The sequence below is a fragment of the Chiloscyllium punctatum genome, chromosome 8 (assembly GCF_047496795.1).
Source record: "Chiloscyllium punctatum isolate Juve2018m chromosome 8, sChiPun1.3, whole genome shotgun sequence".
Taxonomy (NCBI): domain Eukaryota; kingdom Metazoa; phylum Chordata; class Chondrichthyes; order Orectolobiformes; family Hemiscylliidae; genus Chiloscyllium; species Chiloscyllium punctatum.
Window position 1 is genome coordinate 24,855,223 of NC_092746.1, and position 21,225 is coordinate 24,876,447.

The 21,225-nt window shown below is 42.2% G+C and overlaps 1 long non-coding RNA gene across 3 annotated transcripts in view; it reads left to right on the plus strand.

Annotated features, from left to right (window-relative positions):
* The window catches only part of LOC140480419 (uncharacterized), a 176,007-nt gene that overhangs the window by 5,961 nt on the left and 148,821 nt on the right, over positions 1-21,225 (plus strand). For all 3 annotated transcript variants that reach the window (XR_011961290.1, XR_011961291.1, XR_011961289.1), the window contains exon 2: positions 1,533-1,604. This is a non-coding gene — a long non-coding RNA (uncharacterized lncRNA). The remainder of the gene's footprint in view (positions 1-1,532; positions 1,605-21,225) is intronic.

Here is a 21,225-nt window from a genome sequence, read left to right on the forward strand (position 1 = left end):
TCCTCCACCACCACTCCCTCACCACCCGATGCCTGGAGGAAGAACGCCTCATTTTCCACCTCGGAACACTTCAACCCCAGGGCATCAATGTGGACTTCACCAGTTTCCTCATTTCCCCTCCCCCCACCTTACCTCAGTTCCAACCTTCTGCTCAGCACCGTCCTCATGACCTGTCCTACCTGCCAATCTTCTTTCCCACCTATCCGCTCCACCCTTCTCTCTGACCTATCACCTTCATCCCCACCCCCATCCACCTATTGCACTCTTTGCTACCTTCTTCCCAGCCACACCCCCCTCCCATTTATCTCTCCACCCTGGAGGCTCCCTGCCACCATTCCTGATGAAGGGCTTTTGCCCAAAACGTCGGTTGTCCTGCTCCTTGGATGCTACCTGACCTGCTGTGCTTTTCCAGCACCACTCTACTCTACTCTAGATTCAGTTTCACAAGGGCTACTGGATGTCGTATTCTTCAGGACTGAAGAAGAGTCACTGGATCTGAAAAGTTAACTCTGATTTCTCCCAACAGATGTTGCCAGACCTGCTGAGTTTTTCCAGCATCTTCTGTTTTTGTTTCTGATTTCCAGCATCTGCAGTTCTTTCAGCTATCTGCTAAATGCTGCCTAGATATGAAAGACAGCTACCTCTGGAGTTCATATTTTGTCCATATTTGGACCCAGGTTGTAATGCAGTCTGGAGCTTTGCTTGGTTGGATTTGACCTGCTTTTCATAGACAACACATACCTAGGGAATTTACCACATTTTCACATAGATGCTAGTGTTGTACAATACTGGAACAACTTGACTGGGGTCATGGGAAGTACTGGAACACTTCTTCATTACTGTTGTTGGTCCCCAAGCCTTTTGGATATCCATCGAATGAAATAAATTGTTTGGAGATTGGCATCTGTGATGCTGGGAACCTCAGGAAGAGGCTGAGATGGATCATCCACTCAGCAATTTTGGCCAAAGATAGATGGAAGTGCTTCGGCCTTATCATTTGCATGGATGTGCTGGACATCCCCATTGATGAGAATAGGGCCATTTTGGACCATCCCCCTCCTATTAGTTGCTTAATTAATCCATTCAAAAATGGATGGTTGGAGTGCAGAATTTAGATCTGATAGATTGTGCGATTTAAGTATCCCTGTCTTCCACAAACAACAATTAATTGTAGGATAATTGTTGATTTTTAACTCCGATTGACTAATAAAAGATATTCAGTCATTTCAATGGAGCTGGAGCACATGACCTTCTAACTCAGCTGGGAGTACTATCAACTGGGCAGAGAGAAATATGAACATGGCCTAACGCAACATGCAAAAGTCAGGATACAGTCAATGCAGCACTTGTCCCACCCTGCACTGAAATGTCAGCCTAAATTTTGTGCTTGCATCTCTGGAATAGAACTCTCAACTGTTTGACTGGAGTCCTGAGCAATAACTGACACAGGAAATGTAAAGTTCATTCATGCATTGATGAAATGATAATGGCACCAGGCTGATAAAACTGATATCATTTTTTCTTTTCATCAGATTTTGGAAAAAGACAGATTTCAGTACACTTTTATCTACTTTTCCTGTTACTACATCAAAAGAATTAATAAGGTTAGTGAAGCGTGACCTTTTTGTTAAAAACTTTAGCTATTATTCATATTTTTGATATACTAGATGTTTCTCTATTATGTCATTGATGGTAGGAAAGATAACTAATTTATTACTCAAATGTTAAGCTACTTCGCCTATGCTTCCCTAGACTTATTCCATTTTTTTAAAATAAAGGAATTACAGCTACTAGTGTTAATTTTTCTAGCACTATTCCCTTTACTAATGAACATCAATGTAATAGTGCTTCAGTTGTCTTTCTCCTGCTCATTTTACTAAGTGCAGACACCTTTAAATTTGACTAATTTATCATTTATCTTCCCCTTTCTATTTTTAATGCTTAATTTTATTTTCAAGTCTCTTCTTTTAATGTCATGTCCTTTTCTAATTTTTTTTACTCTGTACTCAAATCACCAAACACACTTTACACAAGTGATTGGAAATTTGGAACCATTTCCTCTTAATTAAGATTAGATTCTAGGACAATTAACATTCTCAAAACAGATTAATGAAGTTTGCTTGATAAAAAGAAAAAGGGTGAGAAATAGGTTCATAGGGAGTTTAAACATGGGCCCAATCCAGTTGGGCCAAATGGCCTAATGAAATGCTGTATCTATGTATGGTTTTAAAGAATCCTGTGGATGGTTTTAAGGAATATGAATTAAAAGCAAGTACTGTAAGTGAAAATGATTGAATGCCAAAACAGATCACAAGATTAAAAGCATGACCCCTGTTCCCATTTACTCTAAGTAATTCATTGGGAATCATCCTGAGGCATTTCAGTGCAATAAGGTGCTACTCAACTGTTTCTTTGCCTAAGCTTTAATTAATTCCCTAAAAGCTGACATGTTTGAAAATGGCACTTCCCATTTTTGGATTGACATGCAACTTAGACTCAGGAGTCAGGATGGTTTTCTTTTGTCACTTTGAGTGTGAATGGAACAAATATGTGTGGAATATGGGATGGTTTCTCCTTGTTGCTTGGCTTTTTTGTATTGTTTATGGGACATTGCTGTGTGCAAATTGTCTGCTATGTGGCTTGCATTTCAGTAGTTTCTACACTATCAAAAATGTTGATTGTAAAGCACTTTGGAACAACCTGAGATAATAAAAGCCGCTACGTAAATGCTGGATCTTTCTTTGTCTGTATAGTCGGTGTAAGAAACAATATTTCAGATTAATTGAGTGGGTAAAATTGTGGCAATCAGATTTCAATATAGGGTTATATAAGATAATTAATTTTGGACCAAAATAAGATGTTGAAAAGCCAGGAAGTGAAGAGCCAAAGAAACTCAGAGGCCCTATACACATTAGGTGTGGTGATTTGAGTATAAAATGTAGTCACAGACAAAAATAGAAATTGATAGAGAAACTCAGCAGATCTAGCAGCAACTGTGGAGAGGAAACAGTTTACGTTTCAAATCCAGTGACCCTTCTTCAATTCTGTTTTTTTGGTTTGAGAGTTTATACCGTGGAATATTGAAGGTGAAAGAATTATTTGATTGAGACTTTCGCATTTTGAAAATAATTGTTAGGATATATAAGAGAGAGACTCTTGCTGATGGTATGAGATCGAGGACAAGAGAACAAATTTAAAATCCGTGACAATTGAGGGAAGAGGTTAGGAAGCATTTTTTCATGCAATGGGTGGTAGACATGTGGAATTCTCTCTGCATAAACAAAATAGATGGAAATTGATACAGATCTGTACTAGCCAAGACATTTCGGATGGAGATCAACCATGATCTTTGTGAATGGTGGAACAGGCTCAAAGGGTTGAACACATTGCACTTCTGTTCTTTGTTCTTGTGAATCTAATTTAAGAACGTTGAGAATCAGGAGTGTGACTACAATGTTGCATAATATATACAGGGAAATTAGTTCACTCAAATATTTTTTAGATCAAGGAATATAAAACAAGCATTGTCAAGCAATTGTTTTTCTCAACATTATTAGTTTCATTATTAATCCAATGAAAAATATCAACTTTGAATTGTCCTGAGTCAACTGTTTTAGACAAAAGTAATTATTGTAATTGCTTTAACATTAGACATTGCAAATTGTTTACTAGCCTCTTGTGTAGCAGAAAATAATAATGTTCAGTTATTATAAATAATGGTGATAAAAGCAGGAAATGCTGGAAAGACTGTAGCAGGTCAAGCAGCATCAGTGGAGATATAAACACAGGTAATATTTTAGACACAATGACAGTCGGGAAATGTTAGATGTGATTGATCATAAGCAAATACAAGGCTGGGGAAAGTGTATGGGGATCGGAGGCAGCAGTATTAGGTGGAAAGGGAAGTTTAAAAAGGCTAATGTGTGATAAGATGGAAGACGAGACTTACTGCATGTTGAAAGAGGATAGTGGAAGTCAAAAACAAGAATGATACAAGTAAAAGGACAAAAGGTTGTTGCACAGCTCTGTAGTTGGAAATCAGCATGATCATTAGCACCTCCTGGGGCTGAACTTTTGTGGCTTTTGAAAATGGAAATGAAACGAGATGGAGTATCAATTTCAAGATGCTGATCCCAGTATGGACAATAATAAGGAAGGTTTAAGTTCCAACTGCCTCAGATGTCCGTCATAAAACATCCGAATAGGCAGCACAGGATTCCTATTCCATGCTCCGCTGAGGCCAGTTAAACTTAAAGTTACAAATTAAAACTTGTTAAAAAGCTTGTTTACACATTGTTAAAGGAGGCAGGTGGGATATTTTATGGAGGTTTTGGAAGTTGTCCATGGACTGAGTGAGGGTGAGTATACAGATTGTGGATTACTGCAGCCAATAAGGTCTGGACACATGGCAAGGGCTTGCCCTTGGTGCTGCATATATAGCAGTGATAGTGAGTGCACAACCCCCAAGCTTTGAAAACAAGTTAGGCATGCTTCCTGGTATCATGGATGCAAAGGAATAAGTAGACAAGGACAATGAATACTGGATTAGTGGTGCTGGAAGAGCACAGCAGTTCAGGCAGCATCCAACAAGCAGCAAAATCGACGTTTTGGGCAAAAGCCCTTCATCAGGAATAAAGGCAGTGAGCCTAAAGCGTGGAGAGATAAGCTAGAGGAGGGTGGGGGTGGGGAGAGAGTAGCATAGAGTATAATGGGTGAGTGGGGGAGGAGATGAAGGTGATAGGTCAAGGAGGAGAGGGTGGAGTGGATAGGTGGAAAAGAAGATAGGCGGAAAAGAAGATAGGCAGATCGGACAAGTCCGGACAAGTCAAGGAGACAGTGCTGAGCTGGAAGTTTAAAACTAGGATGAGGTGGGGGAAGGGGAAATGAGGAAGCTGTTGAAGTCCACATTGATGCCCTGGGGTTGAAGTGTTCCGAGGTGGAAGATGAGGCGTTCTTCCTCCAGGCGTCTGGTGGTGAGGGAGCAGCGGTGAAGGAGGCCCAGGACCTCCATGTCCTCGGCAGAGTGGGAGGGGGAGTTGAAATGTTGGGCCACGGGGCGGTTTGGTTGATTGGTGCGGGTGTCTCGGAGATATTCCCTAAAGCGCTCTGCTAGGAGGCGCCCAGTCTCCCTAATGTAGAGGAGACCACATCGGGGACAACGGATACAATAAATGATATTGGTGGATGTACAGGTGAAACAGAATGGCCACCTGCTGTGAAGGAAGACTGCAGGCAGCAGTGGAACATGAGTGGCAAAAAACAGCAACACTTTTCATAGGAACATTTCCAGAGGGCAAAGAGAAAAGGAAGGCAGGAAGACAATTGAGGCCAAACCTTAAATACAGGATCAACTGATTAAAGGCTAAGCTATTTGGAGATGAATTAGGCTGAATGAAACTGTGAACTCAAGACCGGTGACAACAGAGATTTGCGAGTTTATCACTGATGATCTCCAAGCAATGCCCTGGTCAATCATTGTAAAAGTCACTGGCCTTGAACATCATTTTTTTGGGCTACTAAGGATTAGCTGCAGACCTTAGTAGTGTTAACAAAAATGTCTGCACACCACTGCATCTTTCTGATCACTGATGTGCTCTTTGCCAGAAGTTAACTACATGTTCGTTTACTGACCAAAACCATTTAGGTTTTTCCCTCTGGCTTCCCTAGGGCATTATTGATTGCAACAATGTAGCTGTCAAGGCACCCAGTGACTTGCGAATGAGGTTCAGCACAGGGAAGCCTTCCTCTTCCTCAGCATCCATGTCTGTGCTTATGTTTCTACCAACCATCATGATAACTCTATTCACATTCTGGATTAGTGGTGCTGGAAGAGCACAGCAGTTCAGGCAGCATTCAAGTAGCTTTGAAATCGCCGTTTCGGGCAAAAGCCCTTCATCAGGAATAAAGGCAGTGAGCCTGAAACGTGGAGAGATAAGCTAGAGGAGGGTGAGGATGGGGAGAGAGTAGCATAGAGTACAATGGGTGAGTGGGGGAGGGGATGAAGGTGATAGGTCAAGGAGGAGAGGGTGGAGTGGATAGGTGGAAAAGAAGATAGGCAGGTAGGACAAGTCCGGACAAGTAATGGGGACAGTTACTGAGCTGGAAGTTTAGAACTAGTGAGGTGGGGAAGGGGAAATGAGGAAACTGAAGTCCACATTGATGCCCTGGGGTTGAAGTGTTCCGAGGCGGAAGATGAGGCGTTCTTCCTCCAGGAGTCTGGTGGTGAGGGAGCGGCGGTGAAGGACGCCCAGGACCTCCATGTCCTCAGCAGAGTGGGAGGGGGAGTTGAAATGTTGGGCCACGGGGCGGTGTGGTTGATTGGTGCGGGTATCCCGGAGATGTTCCCTAAAGCGCTCTGCTAGGAGGCGCCCAGTCTCCCCCAATGTAGAGGAGACTGCATCGGGAGCAACGGATACAATAAATGGTATTCGTGGATGTGCAAGTAAAACTTTGGATGTGGAAGGCTCCTTTAGGGCCTTGGATAGAGGTGAGGGAGGTGGTGTGGGCGCAGGTTTTACAGCTCCTGCGGTGGCAGGGAAAGTGCCAGGATTGGAGGGTGGGTCGTTTGGGGGCGTGGACCTGACCAGGTAGTCTCGGAGGGAACGGTCTTTGCGGAAGGCAGAAAGGGGTGGGGAGGGAAATATATCCCTGGTAGAGGGGTCTGTTTGGAGGTGGCGGAAATGTCGACGGATGATTTGGTTTATGCGAAGGTTGGTAGGGTGGCAGGTGAGCACCAGGGGCGTTCTGACTCCATTCACAGCCAGTCCAGACTGCCTTAGCGCTTAACTCCAACAGCAACTGCCCCATCCCACTAAAGTATATAGATGGATCCTAGTGCATATGGGATATCCCTTGATAAGATGCCCCCCCCCCCCCAATCTGAACCCATGAAGATGCGAGTTGATTGAACCCAGCTGAGATGGTAAAATTGGATCTATTTATCTTTATTCTAATGGCTCCTGTGTAGCTGCCTTGGGGGCTGTGGTAATGTCAAAGAGCATGGTACTGGAAAAGCAGAGCATGTCAGACTGTATCCAAGGACCAGGAGAACTGAAGTTTGGCTTATGCCCAAAATGCCAATTCTCCTGCTCCTTGGATGCTGCCTGACCAGCTATGCTTTTCCAGCACCGTGCTCTTCAACTCTGATCTCCAGCATCTACAGTCCTCACTTTCTCTGGGCTGTGGTAATGTCCCTCGCTCTGGGTCAGGAGGTCTCGGTTTAAATCCCACCTGCTCAGAATTGAGATAATATATCTGAACAAGTTGTTTTTTTTATAAAAAGGCTCCTGTGATTTTCTCAAGGGCTAACACTTGATTTTCAGGGACATCTTTTTCATTCTCTCTCATTTTATTACATTATATGGTTATATAGTACCATTATCTCCTGTATTTGTGTTGACCTTTTTCTTTTAGGGTTTTCTTCTTTCATCACAAGTTAACTTGAAAGCGTGTATTAATAATAATCACGTCCCACTGTTTTACTAGCTGTCACAGAATGTATAAAATTTCAACTAGACAAGCAAGCTAATCAGTTTGCCTCACTGCTGTTCAGCACAAAAGCAATTCACATTAGGTTTCATCATTGACAGAAAACACTTAACTTTAATAAATGGTAAAGAAAGGATAGCTTGTCTAATACTTTGCAATTTAACCTATATCCCTCTTAAAAACTCCAAATGCGCACATACATACACACAAACACACACACATCCCCACACTCCCAAGCTGTTAAGACCGACAATACCACGACCCACTGAACATGCAGTTCAGTGCACAATGATGCACTGCAATCAAGCTCCATTAATCCTGGCATCATCACAAATGTGAAAATTTGATTAAACCACCGAATTACCCAATTTTACCTAACTGCCTAATTCAGCTTTAAAATTATACATCAAGCTCTTTTTTTTTATTAACAAGACAATAACTGATTTAGTCTTATCAAGCTGATTTTAAGAAATGACATGAATCACTGACATGTACTCTATAACTTAAACTCTACCCCTTTTTGAAATTCCCAAACACAGAAACTGAAATGCAAAGAGGCAAGACCACAAATATTATGAGTTTGGGAGGAGAAAAAATGTCAAATACAATCCTAGCACCTGTTCAGACCACCGATGTTGATGAGTTGTTTTCTTTCAGTTACCTCCACTTCCTTTCAGTTCTTTGCTCATGAGACCAGGTTGTTTGCACACTCATGCTGTTTTTCATTCACTGGTTCAGAGGTTAACCCTTTCAGTGCCTCTGTAGGTGTTTTTTTTCCCCTGTTTGTTTTCAACAGGCAATTTGGAGAGACAGCACTTTAAAGGAAAAAAATTGAGTGAGAACAGTTTTGAAGAGGTTTTCTGTTACTTTTCCACACAAGCAAGAGAGAGACACAGATTTAGGTGCTTTCTCTTTGCAGACTTGATATTTTGCCTCAAATACAAAACTGTAGGCCACCTGTCCAGGAACTAATCATAAAATTATTATGCTGAACACTCCTGACAATCCCAACTGGTAGTTTTTGAAAAACCAATGAAAAGACTGTTGCAAAACTCATTCTCACATTCTTTCTTGCCCCCTTGCTTTGTCTCATTCCAAAAAAAGTGGTATTTGGCGCAGATAGTATAGAGATCTCAAGGGTAATTAAATTCACTAGGAGAAAGTGAGGTCTGCAGATGCTGGAGCTCAGAGTTGTGTGTTGCTGGGAATGCACAGCAGGTCAGGCCGCATCCAAGGAGCAGGACATTGACATTTCTCATGAAGGGCTCGAACCATCGATTCTCCTGCTCCTCAAATGCTGCCTGACCTGCTGTGCTGATTAAATTGTCTGTCTGTTCTTTTTCATTTCAACATTGATGTCTGTGAAGCAATGGTTGATTTTCACATTGATGGTTAATCTGGTATGCTAGGTCTTTTCTAGGTCAAATTCTTTCTTTTAAACTTTCTTGGTATTTTTTGTCTTTTCACTAATGCTGGGAGAAGTGGGGAGAGAGAGGGCGGTGTTTTCAGTTTGGGTCTCTTGAGGTCTCCAGTTACCATCTACACATTTGTAAACTGCAGCTTGACCCGTCCAAAGGTGGTTGGCAGGTAGTTTTCCCTTAACTCAAACCCTGGTACTGCTCAGTTGCAAAGCAACAATCTCACTGCTTCAGACTAGCATTATTTTGCACAGCTTGCCTTTGCAACACAAGTTGCAAATCTTTCTTGGTATTTGAGCGACAAAGTATTTCAACTTCTATTTCAGTTTGAAGTCCAAAAAGGGGAAAAAATACACTTGAGAAAGAGTTAGCAAAATTGTTTATATACATAATTTGGAATCTATAAATAAAATGTTTTTGTTAATTTATTTCATATTTCATTTTCAAAAGGAAAATACTAAATATTTAGTATGAAGTAGCCTATTGGCAATAAAACAAAATGCAAGTTCAGTTTAAGATTAGACTTAAGTTCCAGCCCAAAATAAACATGAGCAAATAAAATTTGTTGCTAGCTTGAAATAGGCTGTAGATAATGAAGGTAAATGTATTGTGATTATAATTAAGTCCTGTCTATTCAATATACAGTCTTCAAACTCATCCATACTTATGTGCTGAAAGACCATAAAACTGTAAGATGTAGGAGAAGTAAACCACTTAGCCCACTGAATCTGCCTTACCATTCAATGAAATCGTGGCTGACCTGATAATGTTCAAATCCACTTTCCTGCTTTTTCCTCAACCCTTAATTCCCTTTCTGATGAGACAAATCAAATAATGCATTCACTTGAATCTTGAGACTGTCAAAATTCAAAGCATGAGCAGCAGCATGGCCAGCAGCTCCATTAGCCTCCCCTATCTGGCTGAAATTTTGTGCCCAGCAACTTGCCCCTAACTTGCTGAACCAAAATGATAGTAGATTTCCTGGTTTAAGTGGTAAATAACTCTTAAAACAGTGTAACAAGTAGTTTTCAAGGTAAACAATCAAACTCTTTCCTGTCCACCTCCAAACTGGCTCAGTATGTACTGACTGGTTGGAATTCAGACCAACTCCCAATGGACAAGCATTTACAACAATCGTTGGTAGCTTGCTTTTAAAAATTGTAGCAATGCCTTCTACACACACTAGTTTTTAAAGCAGCACATTCCCCATTTCAGTCCATAAACGCAATTACATAAAAATAAAAAGCTATAGTCTTTACAACTGGAAACATGTCACTGTACCTTCAGGACATGCTCTAATGAGAATTTTAATTTTAATCCATTTCCCCGAGGCATCCCACCCAAAAACCGATCGAGTCCTTGTTTCTTTCTCCTGTGTTGAAAACTCAGCCACTACTGTCTGAAAAGCGTAGCAACATGGTTCTGATGTGAAATTATAGCAGTCAGTATGTGATCCAGAAGACTGTCCAATACAGTAGTTGAAAAATATGATGATCCTCAAGCCAATGTTGAGCATCATGGTAACAGATAGGAAGCTTCAGACAGAGGTCAGAGTAGGTGTGGTCGAGAGAAGTCACAATCATACTTATTGATTTGAATGGAGTCACTCACCAGAGTGATCACCCAATTTGTGTTTGGCCTTCCAAGTGTAGATGCAATCCATAACGTTTGTATTTACTGCTCATGATAAGTTGAAAGAAGTACAGGTGAAGCAAATAAATGTTGGAGTTGATTCTACCTGGTTGTCAGAGAGGAAATAGTCCCTTCTGTTAGGCATGGCTGTTATGTTTCAGTTTTTATGGTTAAATAAATTGAGTTAGCATTTAAAGCATGAAATTGAATTCATTAGCAATGTTACTCTGCAGCTTAGAGAGAATTTAATCAGGCCACTGGATAGAATCGGTGCCCAAAGATTAGTTTTCATTCCAAAAATGGTTATTCTGACATAACATAATATTTTTCCCAGATACTGGCATAAATGAAGCTACTCCTCAAGATCTAGGGAATGAGGAATGTCCTTAGGCTGGGCAATTTCCAATCAAGTAATTAAACCTTTACTTTAACTATTCAATTGCCTGTTTTCTGTTGGTTGGGGGGTGGGAGTTATTTGAAAGATTGGTGTTCAATTTCATTTTTCAGGAATTCAGTCATGTCCTTACAAACTGGGCATTTACAAATAATAATAAAGGTTGTAAATTATCTAAAGTTATAAATCACGCAATCCTAATATGCAGGTTAAAAGAAAAAAAATCAAGAAACTTCATCTATAGAGTTCTGGTGGGAAAAAAATCTTTGGCCAAGCAGTCTCCCCATCCTCACCCTCCTCTAGCTTATCTCTCCACGCTTCAGGCTGTCTGCCTTTATTCCTGATGAAGGGCTTTTGCCCGAAATGTCGATTTCGCTGCTCCTTGGATGCTGCCTGAACTGCTGTGCTCTTCCAGCACCACTAATCCAGAACTGTTAGTAATTACCCAACTTGTTAAGGGCAGCTAAATATGGCCAATAAATGCTGGCTCAGCTAGTGAAGCCTATGTCCCACGACAGAATAAAAGAAATTGTTCAAAGAGCAGCAATAACTTCATGCTAAAATTTTAAACTGTGCTTCGTGAATTGTGAGAGAAGCTTTACCCCCTTCTTCTCACCATTGTGCATGAACAACTTTGGCATTATTCCTTATTGAATCCACCTTCACAGTTACCATTAACTGCAGGCTTGCCTTGACTTGTCGGCAAAACAAGGCTTATGAAAATATTGATTCACCAGTAATAGGAGAATAGAGTCATGTTGCATGTTTCAAGGCAACTTTCATGGGAGGACCGGCACAACACTACCAGAAATTTTTGTGGTTACTTTGGTCTGGACTTTATTACTTCCAGCAATTTCCAGGCTTTCTTGCATGACTTCAGCAATACCAGCCAGTCTTCATTACTGTTATCAGAGTTTAGAGGAGTGTACTGACTTACACTCATTCTGCTGGTTACAAAATATATTTAAATGTTGCCAAATACAAAAGTGTCTGTAAACAGGATTTCTTTAATAACAGAATTATTCACTTATTATAACTTAAATCCACAAAGATGAAAAATGTGTTAATCAATTTTAAAATATGAAAGCTTAAATATTAACCTTTTCTATAAAAGTTAAAACCAGGTCTATAACTCTAACATACACATTAAAGCAAAATAATCAAAGAACTTTATCTGCAGAGCTCAATTTAAAAAAATATATTTTGTCCAAGTAATTGTTATAGTTGAATAAAAAAAGAATAATAAGGTATGGAATGTTCCAGTGGATTTCACTGACATCCTGGTACACATTGTGTGCATCTGCGATCTATTCAGAAGCTGTTCTAAGATTAGTATGCAAGATGCAATGAATGTTGTTCTGCAGTGATCTGTACTGGGACCTCAAGATGTTACCATTGATGTAACTGACTTGGATTAAGATATACTTGCTAAATTTACTGATGACATGAAGATAGGTAGGAAAGTAAGTTATGAAGAGGACATTAGCAGACTACAAAGGGATAAAATATAGATTAAGTGGACAAATCTGGCAAAAGGAGTTTAATGTGGGGAAATGTGAAATTTCCTTTTTGACTGGAAGAATAAAAAATAAGCATATTATCTAAATGGTGAGCATTCTTTTTTATTCATTCTAGGGATGTGGATTTCACTGGCTGGGCCTGCATCCATTGCCAGTTCCTAGCTGGCCTTGAAAAAGTGATGCTGAGTGGCTGCTCTGAACTGTTTTAGATACACTCTGGTTTAGGTACACCCACAATGCTATTAGAAAGGGAGTTCCAAGATTTTGACACCTTGGCACTGAAGGAACAACAATATATTTCCATGCCAGAATGGTGAGCAGTTTGGAGGGGAACATAGAAGATCATGGTGTTACTATATATGTATTGCTCTTGTTCTTCAAAATGGTGGAGCTTGAGGCTTTGGAAGATGGTGTCTGAGGAACTTTGCTGATTTTTCCAGTGCATCTTATAGGTGGTACACTGCCACAACTCTGCATCAGTGGTTATGAGAGTGAATGTTTGCGCATCTAATAAAGTGACTGTTTTGTCTTGATTGATTTCAAGCTTGAGTATTGTTGAAAGTACACTCATCCAGTAAAGTGGAGAGTGTTCTATCTCATTCCTGACTTGTGCCTTGTACAAGCTTTGAGTCAAAGTTGAGTTATTTGCTGCAGAATTCCCAGCCTTTGATCTGACATTTTATAGCCACAGCATTTAATGGATTGTCCAGTTCAGTTTCTGGTCAACGGTAACTTTGAGAATGTTGTTGGTAGTAGTGTCACTGAATGTAAAGAGACAATGGTTAGATTTTCTCTTCTTCCCTTGGACATAGGTAAAAATAATGACCGCAGATGCTGGAAATCAGATTCTGGATTAGTGGTGCTGGAAAAGCACAGCAGTTCAGGCAGCATTTGAGGAGCAGGAAATCGACATTTCGGGCAAAAGCCTTTCATCAGGAATGCAGGCAGAGTGCCTAAAGGGTGGAGAGATAAATGAGAGGAGGGTGGGGGTGGGGAGAAAGTAGCATAGAGTACAATAGGTGAATGGGGGTGGGATGAAGGTGATAGGTCAGAGTGGATAGGTGGAAAGGAAGATAGGCAGGTAGGACAAGTCATGGGGACAGTGCTGAGCTGGAAGTTTGGAACTGGAGCAGGGAAATTGCAGTCTCTAAAGAAGGAGGCCATCTGGTGTGTTCTGTGGTGGCTCTAAAGAATGAGGCCATCTGGTACAGCAGACCATCTATGACACCTCCCCTTCCTGGACCTCTCCATCTCCATTAATGATGACTGCCTTGACACTGACATTTTTTACAAACCCACCGACTCCCACAGCTACCTGGGTTACACCTCTTCCCACCCTACCTCCTGCAAAAATGCCATCCCATATTTCTAATTCCTCCGCCTCCGCCGTATCTGCTCCCAGGATGACCAGTTCTACCACAGAACACACCAGATTGCCTCCTTTAGGGACAGCAATTTCCCTTCCCACGTGGTTAAAGATGCCCTCCAACGCATCTCATCTACATCCCACACCTCTGCCCTCAGACCACATCCCTCCAACCGTAACAAGGACAGAAACCCCCTGGTGCTCACCTTCCACCCTACCAACCTTTCCATAAACCAAATCATCCGCCGACATTTCCGCCACCTCCAAACGGACCCCACCACCAGGGATTCAGTTCCCTCCACACCCCTTTCCGCCTTCTGCAAAGACTGTTTCCTCCGTGACTACCTTGTCACTCCAACAACCCTCCAACAACCCACCCTCCCGTCCTGGCACCTTTCCCTGCAACTGCAGGAATTGCAAAACCTATGCCCACATCTCCTCCCTCCCCTCCATTCAAGGCCCCAAAGGAGCCTTCCATATCCATCAAAGTTTAATCAGCACATCCACCAATATCACTTATTGTATCCGTGGCTCCCGATGTAGTCTCCTCTACATTGGGGAGACTGGATGCCTCCTAGCAGAGCGCTTTAGGACACCCATACCAATCCACCACACCGCCCTGTGGCCCAACATTTCAACTCCCCCTCCCACTCAGCCGAGGACATGGAGGTCCTGGGCCTCCTTCACCACCATTCCCTCACCACCCGACGCCTGGAGGAAGGACGCCTCATCTTCTGCTCGGAACACTTCAACCTCAGGGCATCAATGTGGACTTCACCAGTTTCCTCATTTCCCCTTTTGCCCCCCCCCCCCACCTCATCCCAGTTCCAAACTTCCAGCTCAGCACTGTCCCCATGACTTGTCCTACCTGCCTATCTTCCTTTCCACCTATCCACTCCACCCTCCTCTCTGACCTGTCACCTTCATTCCACCCCCATTCACCTATTGTACTCTGTTATCTTCTCTTGGACATAGTCATTGCCTGGCACTTGTGTGGTGCAAATGCTGGTTGTCACTCAGCAGCCCAGGCATAGATATTGTCTTGATCTTGCTTCATTTAGCCACAGCCTGCTTTAGTATCTGGAGATTCACAAACTGGGTTGAATGTTGTGCAATAATCAGCAAACATCCCACTTCTGACATTGATGTAGCCTTGATGTCAAGGGTATTCACTCTCCTCTCCCCTCTGCCTTGACGTCAGGAAGGTAATTAATGAAGCAGTTGATGGTGATTGGTCCTAGGGCATTACCCTGAAAACGTAGAGAGCGGCATGGCAGCTCGGTGGTTTGCACTGCTGCTTCACAGCGCCAGAAACCTGGGTTTGATTCCAGCCTCGGGCAACTGTCTGTGTGGAGTTTGCACATTCTTTCCGTGTCTATGTGGATTTCCTCTGGGTGCTCTTGTTTCCTCCTACAGTCCAAAGATGTGTAGGTTAGGTGAATTGGCCATGTTGAATTGCCCATAGTGTTCAGGGGTGTGTAGGCTAGGTGCATTAGTCAGGGGAATTGTAGAGTAATAGGGTAAGGGAATGGGTCTGGGTGGGATACTGTTCGGAGGGTTGGTGTGGACTTGCTAGGCTAAATAGCCTGCTCCCATACTGGAGGGATTTTATTCTATACTTTATTCTGTCCCCCTTACCCCTCCGTATCCTGGTTCATGATTCTCAAAGGTCTGGTATTCAGGTATAGCATATAGTTAGGAAAGCTCGTAGAATGTTAAGGGGGGATTGAATACCTAAGTAGGGACGTTCTACTTGAGTTATGCGGGGCTCTGTTGATATGACTAGTTTTAGTTTCTTTAATTAAGGAAGGATGTAAATAGGTTGGAAGCAATTCAGAGAAGGTTTACTAGACTGGTATTTGGAAGAAGCAGTGTGTCTTTTGAGCAAACGTTGAACAGGCTAGGCTTCCATCCACTGGAATTTAGGAGGTGACTTGACTTAAACATATAGAATCCTGATGGGACTTGACAGAATGGATGTGGTAAGAGTATTTCCTCTAGTGGGAGTATCTAGAGCTATAGGTCACCATTTAATAATAAGAGATTTGTCATAAATGAGAAATGTTTTCTTGAGGTAAGTTGAGAGACCTTGGAATTGTTCCTCAAAAGATAATGGGAGCAATTCTTTTGAATATTTTTAAGGCAGAGGTAGATCGATTCTTGGTAAGCAAGGAGGTAAAAGATACTGGGGTTAGGCAGGAATGTGGAGTTCAGATTACAGTCAGATCAGCCATGATCTCATTACATCGCAGAACAGGCTCCAGGAGCCAAATGCCCCACTCCTCCGAATTCATAGATATCTGTTTGCAAATCCAAGGAGTTCTATGATCTTCAATGCTCCAGTGTCAACTCTGCAAAATAGTCTCTCCAAATAACTAACTGTTTCCAAAAAGAAATGTTCTTCCAGTAACTTCTTGAATAAGTCCAGGCATCTCCATAGTTTTTCAAATAAAACAATCTTTGCAAACCTTTAAACATTAGTGCTCAAAAGTAATAGTAATGAAAGTGCCTTCATAAAATTACTTTCCCAATTTACAACTGGAAAGAACTGGAGAAAGACTGAGCAGGTTAAATTCCCTAAACTCCAAAGTGCATACATAATCCTGTGGAGTGCAAAAATGCTTTGTGCATAATGAGATGTAAACAAAAGAATACTGTCGTACTACTAATGTGCACTTTGCTTGTATCAATCTGACTGAAATTGTGCGGGTCAATCTTCCATAATGGTTTTTTCCATTCAATTGGTAAATCTGTATTAAGAAGATCATGAGTGCAAATCAAGTAGAGCAATATTTTAAACATCACTCAAAATGTGAGAAAAGCTGTTCCATTTCTTCATGAAATCTTCACTTCAAAAGTCTCAGAAGTTACTTCCTGTAATAAGGTAGATTACACAGTTTCTATTTTTATGCGTGCTTTTAATAAGATCCCATTTAAGAGGCTAGCATATAAAGATTGAGTGTATTTAAGATTGGGTGTAATGTACTGACGTAGGTAGAGAACCAGTTGGCAGACAGGAAGAAAGATTAGGAAGAACAGTTATTTTGAGTGATAAACAATGACTAGTGGGGTATTGCAGAGATCAGTGCTTGAACCTAGGCTGTTCAGAATATATATTAATGATTTAGATGAGGGAATTAAATGTAATTTCTCCAAGATTGCAGATGACACAAGGCTGGGTGGGAGGGTGATCTGTAAGGAGAATGCAGAGAGGCTTTGATGTGATTTGGACAAGTTGAGTGGGTGGGCAAATATTTGACAGATGAAGTATTGTCGCGAAAGTATGTTGGAGGAATTGATGTAATTGAAGGCTGATAAATCCCCAGAGTCTGATAATCTGCATCTCCAGAGTACTTAAGGAAGTGTCCCTAGAGATAGTGGATGCATTGGTGATTATCCTCTAAGATTCGTTAGACTCTAGAACAGTTCCTATATATCCTAGAATCCCTATAGTGTGGAAGCAGGCCATTCAGTCCCTCGAGCTCAAACTGACCTGCCCAGATCCACCCAGCTAGCCTGTTCACCAAGCCTGTACATCCCTTGACACAATGGACATCCCTGATGAAGAGCTCCGGTTCAAAACATTGATATTCCTGCTCCTCAGATGCTGGCTGACCTGCTGTGCTTTTCCAGCAACACACACTCAATTTAGCATAGCCAATTCACCTAACTTGCACATCTTTGGACTGTGTGGAGGGTAGCTAATGTAAATCTACTATTTAAAAGGGAGGTAGAGAGAAAACAAGGAATTACGGACCAGTGAGTCTGAAGTCAGTAGTTGGGGAAGATGTTGAGCCCATTATCAAGGATTCTGTAGTAGTAGAGCACTTAATGGTAAAATCTGACATAGTCAGCGGATTCACAAAAAAGAAAATCAAACTTGGTAAATCTACTTGATTTCTTTGAGGATGTAGCACGTAGGGTTGATTTTGGAGCCAGTGGATGTGCTTTGTTTGGACTTTTAGAAGGCCTTTGACTTCCACAGAAAAGATTAATGTGTAAAAGTAATATGTATGATATTGGGGATCGCATATTGAAGTGTGTAGAGAATTGGTCAACATACAGGAAACAGTAGGAATAAATGGGTCGTTTTCTGAATGGCAGACAATGATTAGTGGGGTATCACAGGGCTCGGTATTATCCTAGCTATTCACCGTGTACGTTAATGATTTAGATGATAGAACTAAACATTATTTCTCAAGATTTGCAGAGTCATAGAGATGTACAGCATGGAAACAGACCCTTCAGTTCAACCTGTCCGTGCCGACCAGATATCCCAACCCAATCTAGTCCCACCTGCCAGCACCCGTTCCGTATCCTTCCAAACCCTTCCTATTTGTATACCTATCCAAATGCCTCTTAAATGTTGCAATTGTACTAGCCTCCACCACATCCTGTGGCAGCTCATTCCATACATGTACCACCCTCTGCGTGAAAAAGTTGCCTCTTGGGTCTCTTTTATATCTTGCCCCTCTCACCCTCTAGTTCTGGACTCCCTGGCCCCAGGGAAAAGACTTTGTCTATTTATCTTATCCATGCCCTTCATAATTTTGTAAACCTCTATAAGGTCACCCCTCAGCCTCTGACACTCCAGGGAAAACAGCCCCAGCCTGTTCAGCCTCTCCCTGTAGCTCAGATCCTCCAACACTGGCAACATTCTTGTAAATCTTTTCTGAACCCTTTCAAGTTTCACATCTTTCCGATAGGAAGGAGACCGGAATTGCACGCAGTATTCCAACAGTGGCCTAACCAATGTCCTGTATAGCCGCAACATGACCTCCCAACTCCTGTACTCAATACTCTGACCAATAAAGGAAAGCATACCAAACGCCGCCTTCACTATCCTATCTACCTGCGACTCCACTTCAAGGAGCTATGAACCTGCACTCCAAGGTCTCTTTGTTCAGCAACACTCCCTAGGACCTTACCATTAAGTGTACAAGTCCTGCTAAGATTTGCTTTCCCAAAATGTAGCACCTTGCATTTATCTGAACTAAACTCCATCTGCCACTTCTCAGCCCATTGGCCCATCTGGCCCAGATCCTGTTGTAATCTGAGGTAACCCACTTCGCTGTCCACAATACCTCCAATTTTGGTGTCATCTGCAAACTTACTAACTGTACCTCTTATGCTCGCATCCAAATCATTATGTAAATGACAAAAAGTAGAGGGCCTTTCCAAACACATGTACATCCTGTCCCTCAGGATTCCCTCCAACACCTTGCCCAACACTGAGGTCAGGCTCATCGGTCTATAGTTCCCTGGCTTGTCCTTACCACCCTTCTTAAACAGTTTGCCAACCTCCAGTCTTTCGGCACCTCACCTGTGACTATCGATGATACGAATATCTCAGCAAGAGGCCCAGCAATCACTTCTCTAGCTTCCCACAGAGTTCTCGGGTACGCCTGATCAGGTCCTGGGGATTTATCCACCTTTAACTGATTCAAGACATCCAGCACTTCCTCCTCTGTAATCTGGACATTTTGCAAGATGTCACCATCTATTTCCCTACAGTCTATATCTTCCATATCCTTTTCCACAGTAAATAATGATGCAAAATATTCATTTAGTATCTCCCCATTTTCTGTGGCTCCACACATCGGCCGCCTTGCTGATTATTTGAGAGGCCCTATTCTCTCCCTAGTTACCCTTTTGTCCTTAATGTATTTGTAAAAACCCTTTGGATTCTCCTTTAATTCTATTTGCCAAAGCTATCTCATGTCCCCTTTTTGCTCTCCTGATTTTTCTCTTAAGTATACTCCTACTGCCTTTATACTCTTCTAAGGATTCACTCGATCTCTCCTTTCTATACTGTGCATATGCTTCCTCCTTTGTCTTAACCAAATCCTGAATTTCTTTAGTCATCCAGCATTCCCTATACCTACTAGCCTTCCCTTTCACCTTGACAGGAATATACTTTCTCTGGATTCTTGTTCTGTCATTTCTGAAGGCTTCCCATTTTTCAAGCCGTCCCTTTACCTATGAACATCTGCCTCCAATCAGCTTTTGAAAGTTCTTGCCTAATACCGTCAAAATTGGCCTTTCTCCAATTTAGGACTTCAACTTTTAGATGTGGTCTATTCTTTTCAATCGCTATTTTAAAATGAATAGAATTATGGTCGCTGGCCACAAAGTGCTCCCCCACTGACACCTCAGTCACCTGCCCTGCCTTATTTCTCAAGAGTAGGTCAAGAAGGGCTGATGCCCGAAACGTCAATTCTCCTGCTCCTTGGATGCTGTCTGACCTGCTGCGCTTTTCCAGCAACACATTTTCAACTCTGATCTCCAGTATCTGCATCCTCACTTTCTCCAAGTTTTACACCTTCTCTAGTAGATACATCCACATACTGAATCAGAAAATTGTCTTCTACACAGTTAAGAAATTTCTCTCCATCTAAACCTTTAACACTATGGCAGTCCCAGTCGATGCTTGGAAAGTTAAATTCTCCTACCATATCTACCCTATTATTCTTAGATAGCTGAGATCTCCTTACAAGTTTGTTTCTCAATAACCCTCTGACTATTGGGGGGTCTATAATACAATCCCAATAAGGCTATCATCCCTTCCTTATTTCTCAGTTCCACCCAAATAACTTCCCTGGATGTATTTCCGGGAATATCCTCCCTCAGCACAGCTGCAACACTATCCCTTATCAAAAATGCTACTCCCCCTCCTCTCTTGCCTCCCTTTCTATCCTTTCTGTAGCATTTGTATCCTGGAACATCAAGCTGCCAGTCCTGCCCATCGCTGAGCCATGTTTCTGTAATTGCTATGATATCCCAGTCCCATGTTCTTAGCCATGCCCTGAATTCATCTGCCTGCCCTGTTAGGCCCCTTGCATTGAAATAAATGCAATTTAAGTTATTAGTCCTACCTTGTCCCTGACTGTGTTTGTTTGACTCACTTCTGTTCTCAGCTGTACCTGTCTCAGATCGATCTCTTTCTTCACTATCTCCCTGGGTCCCCCCCGCCCCCCCCCCCCCCCCCCCCCCCCCCGCCCCAAGTTTAAATCCTCCCAAGCAGTTCTAGCAAATTTCCCTGCCAGTCTATTAGTCCCCTTCCAATTTAGGTGTATTCTGTCCTTGTACAGGTCATTCTACCCCAAAAGAGATTCCATTGGTCCAAAAACGTGAATCCTTCTCTCATACACCAGCTCCTCAGCCATGCATTCATCTGCTCTATCCTCCTATTCCTGCCCTCACTTGCTCGTAGCACTGGGAGTAATCCAGATATTACTACCCTTGAGGTCCTCCTTTTTAAATTTCCGCCTTACTCTCTGTAATCTCCCTTCAGCGTCTCAACCTTTTCCCTTCCTATGTCGTTGGTTCCAATGTGGACAATGACCTCCTGCTGGCCCCTCTCCCCTGTGAGAACATTCTGCACCCTCTCTGAGACATCCTTGATCC